Source organism: Leptidea sinapis, chromosome 9, assembly GCF_905404315.1.
Source record: "Leptidea sinapis chromosome 9, ilLepSina1.1, whole genome shotgun sequence".
Lineage (NCBI taxonomy): Eukaryota > Metazoa > Arthropoda > Insecta > Lepidoptera > Pieridae > Leptidea > Leptidea sinapis.
The window spans coordinates 5,049,764-5,067,470 of NC_066273.1; positions in this window are offsets into that span (position 1 = coordinate 5,049,764).

Genomic DNA, 17,707 nt, shown 5'->3' on the forward strand with positions numbered 1-17,707 from the left:
TATGACAGCTGTTCTGCTGTGAAACAATTTCATTATAACAACAGGGAGCATATTTTACGAAAAAATTTTTGATGGTGTGAAATATTATTGACAAATTCATAAAAAAATTGTATTTATTATGTACAAAACAACGACTGTTGGGTCAGCTAGTAAACTATAGCTATATAAGTTACGTAGACAACAAAATTTTATGAACGATGCGAGACTCGACCCTCTCGCGTTCCGTGCGAGTGCTCTTCCAACGGATCTATTCGTTCGAGTGACGTATCGTCATAAAATCATGTATGCTTTGTTCAACTCTCAGATTGTGGCTTCATTCGTTTTCAAATTTTATTTGTGTATTAATCCCAGAAGTGTGGGCTATCATTTAAAACATAACAAATTTTTAAGTTACGTAGAATCTTCGCGATTGTTTCGATTGTTCATTACCGGCGTAATGGAACCTTGGAATTGCTTACATAACATATTGTTTTCCTTGTTACTACAGATACATCAAATCATTTTGTCGCGCGGTGCTGTGTGTGTGTATGCTTGTAAATATGCAGCTTTAGTACGCTTTCGCACTACTACCGATCAGAGTTCGATCCGTACACGTGAAAACACAAGATCTAGAAACCTCGGACCGAATTCGGATATTACTTACGCATTTACGATCCAATTATAAGCAATTCAGGGGCCACTTTTTGATATAGGGCATTTTATGCACCCTCTCTTGGTGGACCGATGTTTAAAAGGAGCATTTTTCGATCACCGCCCCGCTGCCCATGTCCACGAAGCTAGCTCGGAATCTCGGATTTGCTTCGGCCACTTCGGTCCGTCAATAATCTTCTCCGGTATGGAGTATCGGTTGACAGAAAGAAATCGGTTGACGGAAGTCGGACCTAATGCATAGACTACTATAGAAATAGTTCTATAACTACTCTCCGTACCGTGTTTTCACGGATACGGACCGGACTCTGATCGGACGTAGTGCGATTTTAATCTGTGCGACAGTGATGCTCGACAATAATTGCTCGGACTACGACTGCCACGTCACTGTCACACACATCAAAGATGTATATTTACAAGCACACGCACACATAATGCCGCGCGCCAAGATGACTTGTAGTATCTGTACTTACTACACTGTTCCACATTATTCTAGAATGATCCTTACCGCGCAATATTCACTGATTAATTAATTCAGTACCTGGGCAACTGAATGATAATGTGAACAGTCTGTTGATGTATTATACAAGAGATACTAATATGTTATTGTTAATCAGTGTTTGTGTTAGTCTTAGGTAATTTATACGTTTAGATAGACTATGACGGTTGTAAAAACATCGAAATAGTTTAGAACTAACCTCTACATACATACACACTCACGCCTTGTTCCCGTCGGGGTAGACAGAGACAATAGAATGCCACTTGCTTCTATCCTCACAAACCTCACGCACTTCCTCTACATTCATTACTCTTTTCATACATGCTCGCCGGTTGCGGGTGCTTCGGACCTCTCCTTTTCTCAAAACGTCCCCAATTTGGTCGACGAATGTTCTACGAGGTCTCCCACGACCGACTTGCCCACACACACTTGCTTAATATATTTGATGCGTTATTCTTTCTGCACTCATTCGCTCCACGTGTCCAAACCATTTCAGGACTGAAAAAGGAATTTTTTCGAGCCTCATAAATACGGCCGCATTTCAAAACACGTGCGCCAGGTCCTATAAATACAGCCGCATGGTCGACACTTGGGTTTTCCCACAAGCACACAGCCGGTCTGAGGTTCGAGTCTCCTTAGGAGACGCCCCGCGACTGTTGTTGCGTAGTCTTTGCGGCCTCCACGGCCCACGTCCTACTTCGCTATGAAAGCCAGGGCTGCTAACAGCACAGAGGAGGTTTTAGTCGGTATGGGGTGTCCGCTTACGCGGACACTCGAGTCCGACATATTACGCCCCGTTCCGGGGCGTAAATACGTAACAGTATTTCCTCCTCTCAAAAAAAAAAAAAAAAAAAGACACTTGGGTCAGTCGTGCTCGGGCTGTTGTACGGTACGGACCTCCCTGGGACGTCGTAACGCTGCCCGAAAGTAATACATACTCGTGTAGTTTTCTTTAGAAGAACCAATGAGTGATCTTCAGCAAGATAGCAAATGTGATGTCAACAGTAATGACGTCACATCTTTTAAAAACAATACAGAGGTTCTTTCCTCGTCATAATATATTTGGGGAATTCAATGGTGTTTTCTGAACCCTAAATTCTGACACGTAACAATATCAATTCAAAGAGAAATTATTAATGATCCGGTATATTCAGAATCACCATGGACTTAAAATACACTAGCGTTTAGACGATCTGACAATTTTTTAAAGTGTGTCAGTGGCTTAAAATTCTAATTACTAAGGAGCTAATGCGAGGAGTGTGTCACTGTTTACGACTTATCAGCCAAAATCGGTTACAGAAACAATAAGATTCGCTTTCCTTTTATATCTTGGTATATCTAAGTTAACGATGTTTCGATAATGTAATGTATGTTCATAGGCACTTAAGTGAATTTGTCATAACCATAATATTAACACCAGGAACAGATATAAACTGATGATGCCTACTAGTCTTTTGTGGGGCGATGTATATGCTTTTACAACAAGATCCCAGAAAATGTTCAAAACAAAAGTATTACGTTATTCAAAATAATTGCTAAAAAACGTTTGTGTGGTAAAGGTTACTATAACATAAATGACTTTCTTAATGATACCACAGATTGGGAATGGAGTGACCGCCCTCGGGCTATTACATAATAAGTTTAATTGTACAATATTACTTTGTAAACATATTTATTCGATGAAAAAAAAGCCCGCTGAGTTTGTTGCGCCCATTCTTCTCAGGTCTGAGGCATTCATTTTGGAATGGGTGGTAGTTTTTTTGACTTTCAATAAGTGATGTCACATCTTATTTTGAATAAAAATATTTTAATTTTAATTCTCTCTCCGCATGACTTATTTTAAGTCTGTGAGAATATCAATGCTGAGGCTTATAAGATAAGTATGTAGTCAATTTCTCATCAAATAAATCATAATATTTTAATTTAATCAAAATAATCATCGCGAAATTTACTTTTTCACTTTTCAGTAAAATGTAGTATGACAATCCGTAGCTTAAAACGTGGGACTATAAAAGTGCTTACCAACTTTATAGCATTGCGCAAAACCCGCCATGGCACATTCACTTGGAAACATTTTGTATATTTTGTTGTGAATATCAAAGGTACAAATCATTGGTTCGTTTACCATTGGGCAAACTATATCACATCCTTTACCTTCCCCTTCACAAAACACTGTAATAAATATGATTTACTAACATAACTTACAAAAAGGAATCGTTTAAGTTACGCACTTTAACAGCCTACATAAAAAGCACAAATCTTTTGTTTTTCGCTTAATAGTGTGACTTTTAAGGAAATACTTTATTCTCCAACTCCTCAAGTTAAATCAAACTAACAGGTGCACCCTAGATTAAGACTAGAAAAAAACACAAGGTAGTATTGTTTGCAGATGACACTTCGCTCATATTCAAAGAATAAAGAAGCCAAGTTTTATATGACGAAGTAAACAATGCCCTGTCTGACATCGTGTCTAGTACACGAGCGCCAATAACTTATCGGTAAATTGTCAAAAAACTAAATATATTAAATTCACCGCGCCAAATGTCAAAAATTTTAGATGCGCATATTTTGTAAAACGGAGAGGTGGTAAAACCAGTGGAATCTGCTAAATTTCTTGGCATTACTCTTGATTCCAAATTGCAATGGGGCCCCCATATTGAAGGATTGTCGAATAGACTTAGTTCTGAAGCATATGCGGTTAAAAAATTAGATAGTGAACTGACATAGATACGGCGCGACTAGTAAGTATACTTTAGTTATTTGCATAGTATTACGTCCTGTGGTATATTGTTATGGGGCAGTGCAGCCGAAATTAATGCAGTGCTGCAGAAGAGGGCTATTCGCGCTATTTATAACCTAGGTCCTAAAGAATCATTAAGAGAAAAATTTAAAGAAATAACCATTTTGACTGTTGCTTCTCAGTATATTATTGATAATGTTCTATATGTTCTCTCCCAAAGATCACCATGACGATTGGTCCTGCGCTGCCCTTATCCAACCAGACCAAACCAGATCATCGGCCTATCTTGTAGGGGGACTACCAACACTGCATCTTTCGGTACGTGATCACCATTCGAAGACTTTACTGCCATCTGTCCGACGAACTATGTGCCCACTACCACTTCAGTTTCGCAACCATCAAGGCTACTTTAGTTCTCCTACGGATCTCCTCATTTCTGATTCGATCTCGCACCGAAACTCAAAGCATAGCCCTCTCCATTGCCCTCTAAGGGACCTCATAAGCTTCAATCTGGTTACAGCACGATTAAATAAAAATATTTTTTTTAACTGAACACTTACAAGTAAGAAATGAAACCACAATCAAAAAGTACATAGTGATTAGATTACACAATGAAATGAATTTATATGCTTAATTTAATTTTGCACAATGCATGCATGTTTCAAAATTGAATGTTTGAATTTATGTGCTTATTGTAATTACAAATCAGCGGATACTTTACTTCATTCAATTGTTACCAGATATAAATAATTCATAATAATATTTAATATACCTTCCTTAAAGGCCGGCAACGCTCCTGTGATTCCTCTGGTGTTGCAAGACATTGTGGGCGGCGGTGATCACTTAAGGACGCGTTCTCAAAACAGAGAGATATCGAATCGCACTACTACACTGCCACCGCTCATACACATACACGTACTTAAAGTTAATTGCGTGAATCAAATGAATTTGATACTTTAGCAAGTATGAATTTTATTTTTTTAATACCTATGTATTTTTGATAATTGGTTGATGTATTCGTTTAGTAGTTAAATATTAGAATTTTAGATGGCAATTCTGTCGTATAAAATCGTGTGCATTAAACGCAGTTTTTTTTTAAATCCAAGATGGCCGCCGCGAAAAATTATGATTTCAACTATATGGGTATCGTATCCGAGGTTCTTGAGGGTGCAGAGAACAAATTTCTGATCATTTTTGAAGTGAAACTTCTTTGCCCGCATGAGGGTAAATTTTTTACGGATGAAGCGGAATAAAATGTTATGAAAATGAAGGACGTTTTTATCCAAGAAGAGGGGAGGGAGATTGAGTCTGATTGAGATAGACTGAGAAAATGCGAATGTGGCATGAGCAGTACCGCTATGAAGTAAAACAACTTCACTGCTAGCGTTGTATCATGCAGGTTTAGCGCGCGGCTGCTAGTAAGTAGAACATCTTCTCTACTAGCTTTGCTACTAGCAATGTTATGATATTATGATTTAATGTTATGCTGACTAGACACCATTTTGGTTTTGTAATGTCCATAATATTGTTATTAGTAATAAGATTTCTGTATTTTTGAACCAAATAAAGTTTTTAATTATTAATTAATTTTATTAAAAAACATGAAAATGACACCCATGAAGAGAAGTTGGTAAATTTCACAGGCGCCATCTTGGATTTCGATTTTGACTCGATATTCGTTATTGTTGACCCTGAAAACCATGAAAATGACACCCATGAAGAGAAGTTGGTAAATTTCATCGGCGCCATATTGGATTTCGATTTTGACCCAATATTCCTTATTGTTGACCCCGGAAACCATGAAAATGACACCCATGAAGAGAAGTTGGTAAAATTCATAGGCGCCCTCTTGGATTTCGATTTTGACCCGATATGATATTCGTTATTGTTGACCCCGAAAACCATGAAAATGACACCCATGAAGAGAAGTTGGTAAAATTCATAGGCGCCCTCTTGGATTTCGATTTTGACCCGATATGATATTCGTTATTGTTGACCCCGAAAACCATGAAAATGACACCCATGAAGAGAAGTTGGTCAAATACATAGGCGCCATCTTGGATTTCGATTAGACCTTATATTTAGAGATGAACTTATAAATCACTAATTCTTCAAAAAAATAGAGAAACATAATTTATTGAAAATCTGACTGCGTACAAAATATGTAAAGTATTGTATACAATACTTTAAGCTATAGCTTATAAAGAATATTCATGTTCGTACAACGATCTTTCCGAGTACGAGCTGCTGCTTACAACCGACACAGTGTCTACCCACGACGGCGGCCGAGCGCGGACTGAGGTTATTTCGATAGATCTTTCTGTGCAATGCGTACGGAGTGACAAAATAAAATAACCCTTAATACCACACTTTAAAGCTCATGCTTATCAGAAAAATATATGAATTTTATACGATTCATTTTTATTTTTTTCTGAGATTATTTATAAGATATTCACTAATTTATTTCCCGTGTTTTTGAAAATATTATATCTGCTTTCCTTACATAATTTTTAAGAGCCAAAATTGTGTAAGTAGTAGCAGTAACTGATCCTGAATGAAGCCCCATTTCGCAGCAAACATTTCCCGCTAATTGGAGATAAAAAAAGTAATGTATTTGTGGCAATTTTTAGTTTGTTAGACTTAGTTTCATTTCATCACAAACTCTACCGAAAAATATCTTATTTTTGTCGGATTCCTAAACGCGTCCTTAAGTCCTCCTATTCCATAAAAAAAATATATAATGCTCGTGTATTATTTACAGCGTTAGTGAATTGTTTTTTTTAATAGTTTACGCTATTTTTTCATTCCTGTCACACCAGTGTGACTACGAGTAATTTTTTTTCCTCGTTGTCACACCAAGGGTTTTACTACACCCTGTTGGTAATTGATAATATTAGTGATGTGTCAATTTCTATTCTCATGATATCGACATTCTCGATAGTTTGTCTATGGTCGACTATGGTCGGAAAATGTTTTTTTTCTCAGTCTTCACACCACGGGTTTTACTACACCTTTTATATCTTAACGTTACTGGTGTGATAAGTACAATGTATCAAAATAGGCAAAGATGTATAACTTTTGTGCATAGGTATATTAATTAACGTAATATTTCAATAAAATGGCCTAAAGATATATCATTATTAATAAGTTTCGTATGCGCATTAATCAACTGTTTATATTATTCAATTTGTCTCTTATTCCTTGGGCTTTTGTCAATATAAATTTCCATGTCCCCTTTTCAGACAGTTAAGAGTTTATTAAATATCACACAATTTTTGTTAATTATTTTGTTTGGTAAAGAGTACCAACTTTCGCAAACATTATTTATTGTGTATCTTTCTCCGTAAACATTATATTCTGCAATGAAACTTTCATGTTTGAGCCAGTATTTCTCCATCTACAAAAAAAAAATCCCCAATCCTTTGGTAGTCTTAATTAACTTTCACTATGGAAAAAAAAGAAATCAGTTCATTTTTCTTTTAGTATTACGATAGAATTCAATGCTTTCAAGTGAGCTTACGGAAGTACTTATACTTTACATAGTATAAAAGGTCTCGTTAGGTTTAAGAAATAGAAGCCTGTTGAAACAAAATGCAATTGCTGAAGCTGTTTCTTTTATTCAGTAGTTTTATATTCATTATAACAATGACGGGGTCATTTGAATTCGTACAATGGAAATTGAGATTGCGGAAACAATAACTAGAAATTAAAAGAAATGCCTAATGAATTTTATATTCAATAATATTACATTTAAATAATTTTTATTTAAAGTAAAAAGAAGCCAAGTTTTTTATGACGAGGTAAACAATGTTCTCGCTGATCGTGTAGTGGTTAAATCGCCAAAAATCTATTGTTAAATCGCCAAAAATTTATTGTTAAATTGTCAAAAAACTAAATATATTAAATTTACCGCGCCGAATGTAAAAAATTTTTGATGCGAATATTTTACTAAACGGAGAGGTGATAAAAGCAGTAGAATATGCTATATTTCTTGGCATTACTCTTGATTCCAAATTGCAATGGGGCCCCCATATTGAAGGATTGGCGAATAGGCTCAGCTCTGCAGCATATGTGGTTAAGAAAATTATACAGTTAACTGACATAGATTCGGCGCTACTAAGAGAAAAATTTCAATAATTAAACGTTTTATTGTAAGAAAAGGTATTCCGTGAGCTTTGGTTCGAATTTTTTATATCAACTGTAATATAGATAAAAGTGATGTTGAAATGAACATGTCCTCAAATATTCTTTTTTCCATTGATTTTGACAAAATAGTGTTATTTTTTTGTATTCAATTTGATGTTATCTAAATACTACTGAAATGAAATTAGACATAATGTTTTTTGTTATGGTTTCTAAGGTGGCTTTAGTACAGTTGAGTTCAGCCCTGTTTCACTTCAATAGATCACATTGGTCACACCAATGTGATCTATTGTGATAGCCACTGTTAACTATAGCTAACATTGATTCTTTTCATGAATCTTATTATATCTATTGCAGTTAGCTGACGTATCTCAAGTGTTTGAAGAATTGGACTTCCCATAGAGATGCTACGTTTACCCATTATAGGACCACATTCAGAGAGAATGTGTAACGGGGTTTCTTCTGCACTACTACAGAATCTACACGCTGCAAACTTTGAGACTTAAGATTGAGAGATGTTTAAAAAAGACAAAAAATTAGATACAATATCACTTGTAGATGAAGACATCTACATGGCTATGAAGCCATTAATTGTCAAAGTGGAACAAATGGACTTATGGGTCTCCTAGAAGATAGTATTTGTCGTTGGCAAGAGCTAAGCAAGATTGAACGCAAGATAACCTGTTATGATGACAAAAACTTATTCGTCCAACTGCTTTATATCCAAGCAACCAAGAGACGACTCCTTGGTGCCCTAGTATATCTATACTAATAAATGCAGAACCGGTTTTTTTCTTCAGTTATACGAAAACTACTGAACTAATCGGAATAATTCTTATACCATAAGATACAGCGTGCTTCGGAAAAGGTTTTACTATACAATGTGTTGGTAATTCGTAGTACAAATAATTCAGTCCATGACATTTCCTTACATATGACAATTTAAACAATATGTTATGTTTTTAAAGTGATAACCCTCACTTCTAGGATTAATACACAAATAAAATTTGAAAAACAAAATTTTATGAACGATGCGGGATTCGAACCTACGACGGTCTTTAGCAGGTTATCAACTGTAAAGTAGATCCTGTAGATGAAGCCACAACCTGAGAGTTGAACAAAGCAAACAGAATTTTATAACGAGGCGGTACTCGAACGGTTAGTTCAGTTGGTTAGAGCACCGGCACGGAACGCCGGAGGTCGTAGGTTCGAATCCCGCATCGTTCATAAAACTTTGTTTTTCAAATTTTATTTGTGTATGACAATTTATGCAATGAGCGGGCACAGGGTACTTAATTTATGTAGCAAAACAATATTTGCCGTGTCAGTACTTGTGATTTAAAAATACGCTTCAATTATAAACAGCAGTTGCAGTTGTGGTAGCAAAATCCTCTAAGGGCGCCCACTGTACTGGAAGGCGCAGTGTTGGTAGACCGCCCCACAAGATGGACCGACGATCTGGTCAAGATCGCCGGAGTACGTTGGATGAGGGCAGCGCAGTACCGATCGTCGTGGAAATGATGATGATAAGCATACGTCACATAAGACATTTAGGTACTATTAGTAGCCTTATTAATCTCTTTAGTCGCGGATCCCAGGGTGACTTTGTCATTTACTATGAGTTGGTACACTTTTAATTTCAATTAGTGTACAGTTGATAAACTACGGGAAAATTTATTGAATTAGGCGTAACTTTGCGGAAATCCATAATTATACAAATGATTTAAGTTTTCTTTACTGTTAATTCCGCCAATATTTGTCTTTAAAACAATTCTACACGTGTTTCACCTCTACACGAGGCATCCTCAGGACGTGTTGTCTCGCCAAAATCTGCCACGAGACTAAAACTACAGGAGACAAATCTTTTCTCGTTCCTGTGTTTAATGAGACAACTGCTCCCGAAGATTTAGAGGCGAAAGACGGTTTGAATTGATTCTGCGTCTCGTAGCGGGAGAACTAACTTGGTATCATCAAATACAACAATTTAAATAGCAATGGATTTCCGTAAAACAACACTAATTCTAATAATTTTCTATAAAATATAACAAACTACGTAGTTACTGCTAAAATTCACAATACACTTTACTGAGAACAAAGTATACAGTCTGAAAAAAATTATCAATGTATCTTGGAATATATATTGTATAATTTTTTTTTTATTTATTTATCGAAATACATATTTTACAAAATGTGAACAAATACCATACATTGTAAAAACCACAGAGGTTTGACCTCAATGCATTATCTTAGTTTAGGCCTTATTTTAGTTTTTCACAAAATAAATATAATCTTGACATTAAATTCGATACCTATATTTACAACTATTAATATCTATACAAAGTTACAATGGGCTACAAGTACATTACTTACATATTAATACCTACAAGAAATCAACTACAGATAATATTATGTACCTGACTAATATTTATTTCAACACGGAAACGATCTCCGATGCAACCAAAAAACAGATTTAAATTTGAATCTGAACTAAACGCCAGTCAACAGCAACCGTAGATGAAACGACCCTCCCTGATGACTCCATTTTTAATTTTCATACCATCTTGAAATCTTTACATACTTGTATTCGGTCTTATAAAATTATCTTTTCGATTATATCTCAATATGTTAATCTGTAACTCCATAACCCGTCAGTGGCTAAGCTGCCACAAAGCGCATGGCGCCCATGCCCGTCTAAGCCGCCGCGCGTTACCGACGCCAATTTCAACGGGCTCGTGTTACAATAAAATTTATTGCTTTTGAAGTGTTTCGGCTTGCTTATAAAAACGAACGTCAATGCTTTTGTTATTAAACAAGCTAGCGCTTTGGTAGATTACATAAACAATAGATACTGCGTAATTCAAACAAATTTCGTTTTAAGTAGAGCTGTCACGCATTTTTTAAGGTTTTTTTAGATTTACCTACAGATTACAATTCGATTATTACTAATGAATGTAGTAATTTATTAAAACTAAAACATACTTCAAAGTTACTAATTAGTAATATAATAGTTATTAAAACATCATAGATAATACAAAAAAGAATTTTTAAATCGACTGCTACAGATAATTTTTTCGGCTGACCGCATTTTGACGGCTTGTCGTATTTTACACAGAAAAACTTTTAAATAATTTTACTTTTATAGTCTGTTAAATTACCTTTCTTGTGGTATATAGTGTAGCTTGTCTTACTCTGTGTATATTTAACTGTTCCAGTTCCTCTTCTACATTATATGATGGCGTGAGCGACGATTTCTTCCTGTGCGAGATATTATGCTCTTGAGTACATTGTCCTTTGTTAATTTTATGAGGAGATTCTGCTTGAGACTGAGCAGTATACTCGGTTCAACTTGTGAAGAAATCCGTTTCATACCAAAAACTTACTGTTCCCTAATAATTGTACATTTTCACACACTTTAAGACGACTCCTATAGCACAGTGTTTACCTACCTACTACTGAGCTAGTTGTCCCGGGTTCGAATCCAAGTAGGTGAAATCATTAATATGAATGTTTTTTTGAAAGTCATGGATGTTATGGATTTATTAATGTTTAAGTAAGTATATTGTATTAAATATATCGTTGTCGTGTACTCATAGTACAAGCTATGCCTAGTTTGGGGCAAGATAATTTTTGTAAGAGTGTGTCAATATTATTATAAAAAAAAATCATTAACAGTGTAAGCATAATCGGAAAGCACAATACAGCTTATAGGTGTATTAAATCCTTATCTATGATTCAATGAAGTTGAAAAATTTAACACACACACAAACTTTGAGCAAATGTGGGGTTTTATATAAAAAAATGTGTAAAACAACAAAAATCCTCAGAATACAGAACAAACCAGAAGCTGTCAACGCGCTCAATAGTGAGACGGTGTTAACTACGCCAAAACGGCGTACTCACGTACTGTTTACAAGTTTCTACAGTTGTCAGTTTTTAAATAATGACGCCGTTGTGTGTCATTATCACTTGCATAAGAAATCGATCATTTTCTATTAAAATCACCTAAAAGCATTAATTATAAAATGTATACTTAATATTTCATAAGAACATTGTTCATGTTTGATGTTCAACGTGAGTGTAATCACGATAGCAACGTTAGCTTCGAAGTATTGTGTAGAAACACGGAATAAGATTACTAGATATTATTTTATAAAAATAATAAAAGTATGAGTAAAGTGACTTATTAATTTGACTAAACGCTAATAATTTATTAATTTTACTGAGCACTCTCTAGTTTTATTAAAGTGAAACTTTTATTGCATCGTCTCAAACTTTTTCGTCTGTGTGTTGCATGTCGCGTGACGGTCGGGCGGCGCCTATAGTTCGCAGCAGCTGCTGTCAGCTGACCGTGTAGTAGTAGTTCTTTATATAGACTATTACTCATTTGTGCCAGTGCTCCACGCTATTTTATTTGTTTTTGTCAGTGTTTAATGTAAATCTTGTTTGCCAGTGTTTAATGTAAGTCTTGTTTGTCAGTGTTTAATGTAAATGTTGTTATTTATTAAAGTGGAACTTTTATTTGCTTTTGGTAAATTTAATAAAGCTATTTTTATACACTTAATGGAATATTATTCCAAAAATTTTTAGTTAAATGTCTATTTTAACAATTGTATGTAAACCTGACGAATACAATATAACAACTTTTTAATTATTTATTGAACTAAAAAAAGGCATAATCGATTATTGCATTGTAGGTAACTAATTAGTTAAGATGTTATTAGACATGAATATTGTATCTGGTATGACGTGAATTGTCTAGTTATAATCGAACGTCATGGGTTGGGAAAATAACCTGTGGTTTCAATTCTCGCTCCTTACCTGATTATTATGATTTGTACAGGGTGGTCCAAAAGTCCGTTGACATTTGAATCGGTTGCCGCGTCTAGCAGCGGTGGCGGAGGGGGGTGGAGGGGTTACGCATTGCAAGAGCGGCCAATGGGAATTTAGTACCATGGCGTCGTTCAGCCGTAGTCAACGTGCGTTTTGTGTACGCGAGTACTATCGAAACAACGATTCTGCGACCTTAGCTCAACGAAAGTTTTGCAATCATTACAAGATACGATACAAAAATCAAGCTCCATCAGGTGTGTTAATTAAAAAATGGGTGCTCAAGTTTGAGAAGACGGGTTCAACAATGGATTAACCTCGATCTGGCCGGCCTAGAACGTCGAGGGACCCCGAAAATGTGGAGCGAGTAAAATCGTCTGTTCGTGACCAACCTGGACTTTCAACTCGAAAGCGGTCGGCTGTCCTTAACGTGCCAAGATAATGATGTATTAAACCGCATTCTCAAGAAAGATTTAAGTCTACATTCCTACAAAATCCAAATGGTGCAGGAATTAAGGCCTCAGGACCATGCCACTAGGTTGCAGTTTGCGAACGAAATGGTAGAGCGATTCACCAGTTTTACAAACATTTTTTTCTCAACGAGGCACACTTCCACCTAAATGGGCATGTTAATAGACAAAATTGTCGTTATTGGATTGACACTATGTCATGGTGATCAAAAACTCCTGCATTCCAGGCAACCAACCCAGGAACTCTTGACGAATTAAAGGATCGTATTCGCACAGAAATCCAAAACATCTAAACAGAAACATGTAAAGCTGTTATCGAAAATTTCCGCTCTAGATTGCAGCAGTGCCAGAATAATGAACGATTGCATATGGATGATGTGATTTTTAAGAAATAAATTCCCCTTTTGTTTACTATCGAAAACAATAAAAAATTTTGATCTACTGTAATTAGTTTTTTTTTAATCATCATTCCAATTATAAATGGACTTTTGTTTCACCCTGTATCCAAATTTTGTTCCTAATAAAGTCTTCGTGAAACTTACAACATTATATCGATTTAATAAAGTACTAATCGAATTGGATTGAATCAGCATTTCATTACTAATTTTAGCTAGAATAATAATATAAGCATTACATAATGAGTTGTAATTAATATATTTTTATCATATAATATTTTTTTTTATGGAATAGTAGGCCAAACGAGCGTGCGGGTCACCTGGTGTTAAGTGATCACCGCCGCCCACAATCTCTTGCAACACCAGAGGAATCACAGGAGCGTTGCCGGCCTTTAAGGAAGGAGTATGTGCTTTTTTTGAAGGTACCCATGTCGTATCGTCGTAAAAGCACCGCATAAGGAAGTTCATTCCACAGCTTTGTAGTACGTGAAAGGAAGCTCCTTGAAAATCGCACTGTGGAGGACCGCCACATATCCAGATGGTGGGCATGATAACCTAACTTGTGATAATATATGTAGTAAGTCTTTTGTGGGGCGATGTATATGCTTTTACAACAAGATCCCACAAAATGTTCAAGACAAAAGTATTACGTTATTCAAAAGAATTGTTAAAAAACGTTTGTGTGGAAAGGTTACTATAACATAAATGACTTTCTTAATGATACCACAGATTAGGAATGGATCGACCGCCCTCAGGCTATTAAATAATAAGTTTAATTGTACAATGTTACTTTGTAAATGTTACTTTAATTGTAAAACATATTTTTGATGAAAAAAATAAGCCCGCAGAATTTGTTGCGCCCATTCTTCTCAGCCCTGAGGCATTCACTTTGGAATGGGTGGTAGTTTTTTTTTGACTTTCAATAAGTGATTTCACATCCTATTTTGAATAAAAATATTTGAATATCAATTTGTATTTATGGAAATAAATCAATTGCCATGATCGAATTGTTTAGTTCTAGTTTAAAATACATGGAAACGTGCAATAAAACGTTTAAAAGCTTAAAATGTGAGTTCACTCTTAATAATATAATACTGTTGGAGTTACAGGATGAAAACAGGCTTAAATTAATCAACGAAATAATTACAGCGTTCATAAATACAATGAGTTAACCTTACATCTTTAATTTATTTTAAAATAAAGAAGATATATTTTTAAATTACTTTTGTTTGCAACTCTAGAACAACAAAAGTGCTTACTCTTAAGCATGGACTTATGTAAATAAATTATATATATGTCTCAGAATGAGCGATTGAAACAATAACGTTATTCTAAAATCAGACCAATTTCCTAAATTGTACATGTTCCAAAAACACTTTCTAGTATGTAAATAACAATAATAATATGTGCATTTTCAATGTCATGTGGACTCATCCTGTTATTTTATGTTCGTGTATTGAGACAAACAAGAACGTAATAGGGCGAAAAAGTTTAATTAAAAACTTCCGCAAATATACGTTGAAACGCTACGGAGGAAAAACGCATTATGACTTTGTATTATAAAATGTATTTACGTGGAACGAACGTAAAGTGTTTGCAAAACATTCAGTTCGATATAATGTGACAATGTGTTCAAAACCAGTTTTCTGATAATAAACATTGTAATAGCATAATATATAATAAGTCTTTGGATACGGGTTATCATATTCATGTTTCTCTAATGTATGATATAACATGTCCGTACTGTATTGATGTTATTGAGGTATACAATGTACGTAACAATTAGAATTAATTAGAATTTTGTTTTATGACAAGGGACAAGACAAATAGGACGTTCAGCTGATGGTAATTGATACGCTCTTCCCATTACAATGCAATGGCGCTCAGGTATTGAAAAACCAAAAAATTCTGAGCGGCACTAAAATTACGCTCGTCTTCTTGAGACATAAGATAACCAGTATCTTCACCCAGCTACGGCGTCCTTCAGACTGAAACACAGTAATGGTGACTGTTTCAAGGCAGAAATAGGCACCGTTGTGGTACCCATAATCTAGCCGGCATCCTGTGCAAAAGCCCCCCACTGGTGAAATGTAGTGTTGAATTCTTCCTTTCCGAAAATACTGATCGCGCGGTTAGCCTCAGATCGGCGCGATATTGGCGATCGCACAGCGATCTGTCAATGCGTATTATTTTACCTGTATTAATAGATTGCTTATAATTAGGACGATTTGAGTGTGTATCAGAAAGCTATTGAAGCAAACTATAAGACCATGCAAAATGAACCATCTTATAAACAAAATAATTGTCAGCGACCACCCACAAGCTATTCAATAATAAGTTTAATTGTACGATAAAAATTTGTAACCATATTTTTTTATGATAAAAAAGCTCACTGAGTTTGTTGCGCCCATTCTTCTGGTGTGTCGTAGTTTTGGACTTTCAATAAGTCCAAACTACGACACATCAATAATATCATATTTTGAATAAAAATATTTGAATTTGAATTTGATCTCACTAGTTCTGATTTTGCAGATGTGTAAAGGCGTTTATTTTTTTCATCAATTAAGATTTTTTCCGTTTTCATCGCATATTTTATTAAAATATTAACATATTGTATAAACTTATTACTATATTTATAATCAAATTGAATAACTTCTTACTACACATGTATAAAACTATCAAAGAAAATTACAAACTTGGCAAGCGTAAGTCGGATCGTACAATCTTATTTATTCTAGAAGCCTTTGGATCGAAGTTCCGACTCGTATTTGTGTTTTACTTGAAATCTTGGACTGTATTAAAGTAGATAGGAGCTCTCAGAAATTTGACTAAGCATTGAAAAGATAAAGTAAGCAACAATTTATTGATGGATATAGCATTCGTAAAAAAGGTACATTTATGTTAAAAGCTTACTTTAAATCTTTTTACTTTTTCCTTTTGTTATGTGAGAAAAAGATTGGATCCTCACTTATAATAAACAGGTTATATATAGTATAAGATCCCACTGCTTGATTCTGCAGGTATGTGATTTTTTAATAAAACTAATCTATAATGACCACGCTCGGAAGGCGTAGTGTTGGTAGGCCCCCACAAGATGGACCGACGATCTGGTCAAGTTGGTTGGATTGCTGGAGTAGGTTGGATGAGGGCAGCGCAGAACCAATCGTTATGTCGATCTTTGGGGGAGGACTTTGTTCAGCAGTGGATGTCTTCCGACTGAAATGATGATGATGATGACCTGTAATTTATTTTAGTATATGTATTTTATTTCCATCATAAATTTTACATAATAAATTGCAAATATATGTTTTTTAAATAAATTTTGCGTCATTTTAAAGGCAATTGTGTTAAGAAAAATATGGTTGCCAGCTCTCAGCCAGCCGCAACGTTAGGGTTGCCAGATGTTAACAGGCATTTTATTGTTAATTTCTTATAGTTATCTAATATTTAAATACATATAAAAAAACGGATTTCGAACTTATATATTTACAATATACGAAAAACCATGGTTGTCAGTTAAAAAATGGCCGCAAGCACAGATTGCCATGATTTCAAATTAAATTATGAACAAAAATGTATCTGTACACCTGGCAACCCTCATGTTGCGGCTGATTGAGAGCTGGCAACCATATCTTTTTACTTTACTTTACATAAGTTCCTTTAAAATGACATACAATTTATTAAAAAGCAGAGGTGCAATTTTCATCAGAAAATTAATTAAACTAAAATAAATTATAGGTACTTGCGGCCAGTTTTTATCAGTGGCAAATTATCGCAAATACATTGCATCATTTAAAATTGTTTTTATCCAAAAAACACCTTCCTGCAGAATCGAGCAGTGGCATCGTAGGCTATTTTTAATCCAAAAAGAACGTCACGATATACGCAGATGTTTTTCACGGAAAATAAAATATTATAATTTATACAGACAATAACTTTATTAATAAGTACACGACAGCGGATGTACCAAAATAGAAATTAGAAT